The following is a 6796-nucleotide window of genomic DNA, read 5'->3' as shown; positions in this document are numbered from 1 at the left end:
AAACTTGGCACTTTGATCTGATATTCTGACACAACAACCAGAGCAGTCACTATTATCATTTTTTGTTCAAACAGGAACTTCTTTTGCTAAGCATGGAAGTTTAATTTATTTTGCAAACGTTTTGGTGCAGATAGTAAAAAAAGGGAAATTACTCTGTAATTAATGCTATGGGACTTAATTTGCTTTAAACTGATCTTTCTCATCTTAAACATTACATTTTTTTTTCTTTTTTCTTCTCCCAAGCTTATCCATCATATTTAATACAGAGCACTTTTCAACCATTTGTAAATTCTCTTCTTTTTTTTTTTTTTTCTTCTTTTTTTTTACCTCCTAATGATTCCTTTACAGGATAAAGCGTGAAGCACAAGTGAGTCTTGAAGGCTTTGCCTCTTGTCTCTTCTTATATACATCTCTCTCTCTCTCTCTCTCTCTCTCTCTCACACACACACAGACACTTTTGTTTCCCCACTCCAATCCCTGTGTCTCTGTCACACACACACACACTCTCTCTCTTTCTCTCTCTCTCTTCCTCCCTCCATCTCTCTCTGTCTCTGTCTCTCTCTCTCTCTCACACACACACACTCTCTCTCTCTCCCTCTTTCCCTCACATACACACACACACACACACACACACATATATATATACACATCTCTCCCTCCCTCTCTCTCCCTCTCACACATACATACACACACATTCTCTCCCTCTCTCTCTCTCTCTCTCTCTCTCTCTCTCTCTCACATACACACACACACTCTCTCTCTCTTCCCCTCCCTCTCTTTCTCCGGGGAGAGAGGCAGTGTTTTCCTACAAGGCAGTGGAGACATCAGTCTGGTCTAGCCACTGATTTCATAATTTACATGTTTATCGCCACAAGAGCAACGGACAAACCGGCTGCGCTTTGAAATCAATTGGGGTTTGGTTTTGCTTTTTTTGTTGTTGTTGTTGTTTTTTTAGATTTTGGTGTTGCAGAGTTACACAAGCATTTGAAATGATGTAATTTTATTTTGCATTTGCTTCATACTTTCTTCATTCCCTTTGCATTGTCTTTTGGGCTAAGTAAAACGTTTATAGTTACAAAAACCACTACACACAAAAAGTATTTCACAGGCACTGAACAGAGACTCTGGAAGGCGATGGAGTAGTGTTGTTGTATAATAAAAACGGGACATAACAGCCGGCAGAACGTGGGACGAATATACAATAGTAATAAGAAGGTAGATGGAAACCTCTGTATGATAGTCAGTCGTGTCCGACTATGACCATCAAAACAGAAGAGGAGGCCATAGAGATACAGCTGGTGCAGGTAGAGACGTGCGGCTGTGCGGAGGGATACGCCAAGGACGCCACGGAGATCCAGAACATTCAGATTGCAGAGGGGGACTTTTTCTTCTTCTTCTTCTTCTGCGTTCACTCGTATGCACACGAGTGGGCTTTTACGTGTATGACCATTTTTACCCCGCCATGTAGGCAGCCACACTCCGTTTTCGGGGGTGTGCATGCTGGGTATGTTCTTGTTTCCATAACCCACCGAACGCTGACATGGATTACAGGATCTTTAACGTGCGTATTTGATCTTCTGCTTGCATATACACACGAAGGGGGTTCAGGCACCAGCAGGTCTGCACATATGTTGACCTGGGAGATCGTAAAAAATCTCCACCCTTTACCCACCAGGCGCCGTCACCGTGATTCGAACCCGGGACCCTCAGACTGACAGTCCAACGCTTTAACCACTCGGCTATTGCGCCCGTCGCAGAGGGGGACGTGTGCCGGAACCTTCCGGACCCCATCTACCTGATCTACCTGATCTTCCCTCGCCTCTTCACCTGCCCAACCCTGTCCACCAACAACTTTAAAGTCGACTTTGAGGTGAACATCGTCATCATTTTCCATGACGACCACCTGGTGACAGAGAACTTCCCCATCAAGCTGAGCCGCTTCTGACGTTTTCGTGTAGTTGTTGTTCTTGTTGTTCCTGCCCCCGAAAAGGGAGTATGGCTGCCTACATGGCGGGGTAAAACCGGTCATACACGTAATAATGTGTGTGTGTGTGTGTGTGTGTGTGTGTGTGTGTGTGTGTGTGTGTGTGTGTGTGTGTGTGTGTGTGTAAACACTCACAAGCAACAGACAAAAGTAGATATAAATAAAATTTCCTAAACATAAGCCAAGCCATCATAAGTTTTAAGATAATTATATGGATGCCAAAATCACCGCCTAAGTATGATCACAACCCACAAAAACTGTAAATGGTAAAAAAAAAAAAAAAAAAAAAAAGAAACACAATGAAATAATGAACAGACGGAGGAGGAGGTGTCCAATTTGTTTTACGATACGGAGAGTAAGACATCCTGCTTTTCCTCCAGAGAGGATCGTCTGTCTTGTTGTGGCCATTAGATGGAAAGGCACCCCGTGTCTTATAATTACGAAAGGCGTGAGGATTCACACACCCTGGAAGCAGCCATCAAGCTCTTGAGGTCGGTCTATTTTAAGGAGGGGAGGGGTGGGGGAGGATGTAGAACTGTTGGTTTATTTGGTCAACTCGTAGACAGACAAAAGGACATAGCGAAATAGAGAGGGATACGTAGAAAGAGATAGAAAGGGGGGGAGAATGACACAAGTACAGAAAGAGACTGACAGAGACAGAGACAGAGACACAGAGAGAGAGAGGGAGACACAGAGACAGAGAGAGACAGAGGTTCACAGAGACAGACAGACAGAACAGAGACAGAGACACAAAGAGTTGCAGAGAGAGGGAGAGAGACAGAGAGAGACAGAGCGAGAGAGACACAGAGACAGAGAGAGACAGAGGTTCAGAGACAGACAGACAGACAGAGACACAAAGAGTCGCAGAGAGAAGGAGAGAGACAGAGAGAGACAGAGACAGAGGGGCCACTGGATGGAAAGGCACCCCGTGTCTTATAATTATGTGGATTCACACACCCTGGAAGCAGCCATCAAACTCTTGAGGTCGGTCTATTTTAAGGAGGGGTGTAGAAATGTTGGTTTATTTGGTCAACTCGTAGACAGACAGACAGAAGGACACAGCCCCGAAAGAGAGAGAGGGGAGGAGCACGTGGAACGAGATAGAAAGGAGGAGAAAGACACGAGCACAGAAAGAGACAGACAGACAGAGACAGAGACACAGAGAGTGGCAGAGAGAGACAGAGAGTGGCAGAGAGAGACAGAGAGTGGCAGAGAGAGAGGCAGAGAGTGGCAGAGAGAGACAGATAGTGGCAGAGAGACACAGAGAGTGGCAGAGAGACACAGAGAGTGGCAGAGAGTGGCAGAGAGACAGAGAGTGGCAGAGAGACACAGAGAGTGGCAGAGAGACACAGAGAGTGGCAGAGAGAGACAGAGAGTGGCAGAAAGAGACAGAGAGTGGCAGAAAGAGACAGACAGACAGAGACAGAGATACAGAGAATGGCAGAGAGACACAGAGAGTGGCAGAGAGAGACAGAGAGTGGCAGTGTGAGACAGAGAGTGGCAGAGAGAGACAGAGAGTGGCAGAAAGAGACAGAGAGTGGCAGAGAGGCACAGAGAGTGGCAGAGAGAGACAGAGAGTGGCAGAGAGAGACAGAGAGTGGCAGAAAGAGACAGACAGACAGAGACAGAGAGTGGCAGAGAGAGACAGAGAGTGGCAGAGAGAGACAGAGAGTGGCAGAGAGGCACAGAGAGTGGCAGAGAGAGACAGAGAGTGGCAGAGAGAGACAGACAGACAGAGACAGAGAGTGGCAGAGAGGCACAGAGAGTGGCAGAGAGAGACAGAGAGTGGCAGAGAGAGACAGAGAGTGGCAGAGAGAGTGGCAGAGAGAGACAGAGAGTGGCAGAGAGAGACAGACAGACAGAGACAGAGAGTGGCAGAGAGAGACAGAGAGTGGCAGAGAGAGTGGCAGAGAGAGACAGAGAATGGCAGAGAGAGTGGCAGAGAGAGACAGAGAGTGGCAGAGAGAGACAGAGAGTGGCAGAGAGACACAGAAAGTGGCAGAGAGAGACAGAGAGTGGCAGAAAGAGACAGACAGACAGAGACAGAGACACAGAGAGTGGCAGAGAGAGACAGAGAGTGGCAGAGAGAGACAGACAGACAGAGACAGAGGGGAAAATAAAGGAAGAGAGAGAGAGTGAGGGAAACAGAGACAGAGATAAAGAAAAAAGAGACAGAAATGGCTGGAAAGTTATATCATTAATTCATTAAAAAAAAAAAAAACCAAGAGAGAGAGAGAGAGTTTCATTTCTCAAGGAGGTGTCTCTGCGTTCGGACAATCCATAAACGCTACGCCACACCTGCTAGGCAGATGCCTGGCCACCAGCATAGCCAAACGCGTTGTAGTCAGGCCTCAGGTGTGTGCACATTCCTTTGAGTACCCACCACAGTGGGCTCCTTCAACATAATTTCGCCACAAGTCAAAGGAACCACGGGTTCTTTATCAGTGCGCCGAATGCGTGCTGCATACGGGACCTCGGTTTAATCGTCTCGGCGTTCGATAAATAACTGCACGTTCAGTTTGATTTTCCAAACTCGGAGAGTAAGGGCGAGAGCGGGGATTCGAACCCAGAACCCAGACCCTCACAGACTCGGTACTGACGGATAAGCGTCTTGACCATTCTGCCACCTTCCAACTCAGAGAGAGAGAGAGACAGAGACAGAGAGAGAGAGACAGAGAGAGAGACAGAGACAGAGACACAGAGTGAGAGAGACAGAGAGAGTGAGAGACAGAGACAGAGAAACAGAGAGACAGAGACAGAGAGAGACACAGAGTGAGACAGAGACAGAGGGAGAGAGACACAGAGAGACAGAGAGAAACACAGTGAGTTAGAGAGAGGGAGACAGAGACAGAGAGAGACACAGAGAGAGACACAGAGAGACAGAGACAAAGAGACAGAGACAGAGTGAGACAGAGACAGAGAGAGATACACAGAGAGACAGAGACAGACAGAGACACAGAGTGAGACAGAGACAGAGAGAGGGAGACAGAGAGAGACAGACAGAGAGAGAGGGAGAGAGAGAGACAGAGACACACAGAGAGAGAGGAGAGGGAGACAGAGAGAGACAGAGAGAAACAGACAGAGAGACGGAGCACAAATCAACTGTCGACTCGGACTTTTTCCGCTGCTGTTGGCACTGGTTCATGCTGTGTCTTCTGGAAATCCAGCGCGCACGTCAGCACATCTCTACAGAGACACAGACAGCCAGAGATAAACTTAACACACACACACACACACACACACACACACACACACACACTCACATACACAAACAGCCACACACACACACATACAGCCACACACACACACACACATGCACACACACACACACACATGCGCGCGCGCAAACACACAAACACACACATTCACTCACTCACTCACTCGCACTCACTCACACGTGCACACACATGCATGCAATCAAGCACACTGAACAAGCACGTGATTTTCATTTTCGTTTATTTCATTGCGAGTAGTGTTCGTTACTGCAGAAGAGAGACAGACAGAGAGGGAGAGACAGACAGACAGAGAGGGAGGGAGAGAAACAGAGAAAAACAGAAGCTGAACTCAGCACGTGATTCCCGTTTATTTCAGAGTGCGCAGGGACCATTGTAACTTGAGTGGTGAGAGAGAAAGAGAGAGAGAGAGAGGGGGGGGGGAGGGGTCAGAGTAAGAACTCAAAAACCACATGAGCAGGGTTTACTGTTTGAGAAAGAAAGAGAGAATGAGAGAGAGAGAGAGGAGAGAGAGGACTGAACAGTCTCAATAGGACCGTTGCTATCAGAATGCAAGTGTAAGAGAGAGAGACGATAGCCAATATTGGCTCCTGCAACGTACAGATCCAGATCCATAGAGAGAGACAGACAGACAGATAACAAACAAATCTACTGTCAGCTCGGACCTTTTCCACCTGTTTGAAATTCGTCTGTGTTTAAAAATACTGCCATCAAGTAAACAGAAAACCACGTGGCCAAGTTCAATGGGCTTTCTCTCCCAAGTGGCACAAGCTGTCTAAACCTCTGCGACGCTCAGACACAACAGAAAACGTGTGGATCCGGTTTTGGAAACTTGTCTTTTCGAACTGACTGACTTTCACTGTCCAGCAGGACCGATAAAATAGTCCAAGATGCGTGTTCAGTGTGTGTGTGTGTGTGTGTGTGTGTGTGTGTGTGTGTGTGTGTGTGTGTGTGTGTGTCTGTCTGTCTGAGTCTCTCTCTATCTGTGTGTGTGTGTGTGGAGGCGTGACAGAGGGAAGGAGATAGGGAAAGTGGAAGGGACGTGATGAGAAAGCAGACTGGAGACACAGTGTGTGTATATGAGTGTGTGTGCGCGCGCGCGTGTGTGTGTGTGTGTGTGTGTGTTGTGTGTGTGTGTGTGTGCGTCTGTGTATCTGTGTGTGTGTGTGGAGGCGTGACAGAGGGAAGGAGATAGGGAAAGTGGAAGGGAAGTGATGAGAAAGGGACTTGAAGAAAGCAGACTGGAGACAGTGTGTGTGTGTGTGTGTGTGTGTGTGTGTGTGTGTGTGTGTGTGTGTGTGTGTGTGTGTGTGTGTGTGTCTGTGTATCTCTCTGTGTGTGTGGAGGCGTGACAGAGGGAAGGAGACAGGGAAAGTGGAAGGGAAGTGATGAGAAAGGGACTTGAAGAAAGCAGACTGGAGACACAGAGACAAAAGAGACAACGTAGCGTGCGTACTGTAAAAATATTAGCTTTTTGTTACCATGACCAATCATAGAATCACCATCCACCCATTGTTGAAGTGAACGAAGGTAGAAGAAATGGAGAGATCTGGACGCCAACTGACGAAACGATGAGTCT

General features: G+C 47.4%; 1 protein-coding gene and 1 pseudogene across 2 annotated transcripts in view; one reads left to right on the top strand and one right to left on the bottom strand.

Annotated features, from left to right (window-relative positions):
- Positions 1-6796, bottom strand: part of LOC143294366 (uncharacterized) — a 200026-nt gene that overhangs the window by 63969 nt on the left and 129261 nt on the right. The window lies entirely within an intron of this gene.
- On the top strand, positions 1257-1945 carry LOC143294211 (vacuolar protein sorting-associated protein 26C pseudogene; annotated as a pseudogene).

Source organism: Babylonia areolata, chromosome 19, assembly GCF_041734735.1.
Source record: "Babylonia areolata isolate BAREFJ2019XMU chromosome 19, ASM4173473v1, whole genome shotgun sequence".
In the NCBI taxonomy this organism is placed as follows: domain Eukaryota; kingdom Metazoa; phylum Mollusca; class Gastropoda; order Neogastropoda; family Buccinidae; genus Babylonia; species Babylonia areolata.
The sequence above is the reverse complement of the archived record's forward strand: the minus strand, read 5'-3'. Positions and strand labels throughout refer to the sequence as shown.